Below are 1,319 nucleotides of genomic sequence, written 5' to 3'. Positions count from 1 at the left end.
GGAGCTCTGCTGAAGAGATGCGCTTTAACCAGCAGGGCCCCAGTCCGGAGCTCTATGCTGTACAGTGTGGTTCTAATTTGCAGGGGCCCAGCTCGGAGCTCTGTGTAAAGAAGACTGTATTAAATGTAAAAGCCGAAAGAGCTGTGGATGCTGTGAATCAGGAACAGAAACAAAGTTGCTGGAAAAGGTCAGCAGGTCTAGCAGCATCTGTGAAGGAAAAAACAGTTAACGTTTCAGGTCCAATGTCCCTTGCTGAGGAAGGGTCACTGGACCCGAAACGTTAACTCTGTTTTTCCCTTCACAGATGTTGCCAGACCTGCTGACCTTTTCCAGCAACTTTGTTTTTGTTTTTGTTGTTGTTGTGTACTGCATTAAATGTGTCAGTCGTTTATGAAAAGTGGTTATATTTTTCATAACAAAATAATCTAGCAGCATTCCCAGTTAACCAAGTAGATACTGCAGCTTGGCATCTATTTCCATGGAGACAGAGACCCCCAGCATCAATTCCCATTCTGTCTGAATGAACTGATTTCCGCTGACACTACAAAGTATGGGCTGCACACTCAGTATGTATGCTAGACAACAAGGTGCAGGGCTGGATGAACACAGCAGGCCAAGCAGCATCATAGGAGCAGAGAGGCTGACGTTTCGGGCCTAGACCCTTCATCAGAAAAGGGGGAGGGGAAGGGGGTTTTGAAATAAATAGGGAGAGAGTGGGAGGCGGATAGAGGAGAGGATAGGTGGAGAGGAAACAAACAGGTCGAAGAGGCGGGGATGGAGCCAGTCAAGGTGAGTGTAGGTGGGGAGTTAGGAAGGGGATAGGTCAGTCCAGGGAGGACGGACAGGTCAAGGGGGCGGGATGAGGTTGGGCGGTAGGAGATGGAGGTGCGGCGGGAGGTGGGAGGAGGGGATAGGTGGGAGGAAGAACAGGTTAGGGAGGCAGGGACGAGCTGGACTGGTTTTGGGATGCAGTAGGGGGAGGGGAGATTTTGAAACTTGTGAAATCCACATTGATACCATTGGACTGCAGGGTTCCCAAGCGGAATATGAGTTGCTGTTCCTGCAACCTTCGGGTGGCATCGTTGTGGCACTGCAGGAGGCCCAGGATGGACATGTCGTCTGAGGAATGGGAGGGGGAGTTGAAATGGTTCGTGACTGGGAGGTGCAGTTGTTTATTGCGAACCGAGCGTAGGTGTTCTGCAAAGCGGTCCCCGAGCCTCCGCTTGGTTTCCCCGATGCAGAGGAAGCCACACCGGGTACAGCGGATGCAGTATACCACATTGGCAGATGTGGAGGTGCAAGCTGAGAATTGGTGAGTG

This window comes from Rhincodon typus, chromosome 45 (genome assembly GCF_021869965.1).
Source record: "Rhincodon typus isolate 14 chromosome 45, sRhiTyp1.1, whole genome shotgun sequence".
Taxonomy (NCBI): domain Eukaryota; kingdom Metazoa; phylum Chordata; class Chondrichthyes; order Orectolobiformes; family Rhincodontidae; genus Rhincodon; species Rhincodon typus.
Note: the sequence above shows the minus strand (reverse complement) of the source record.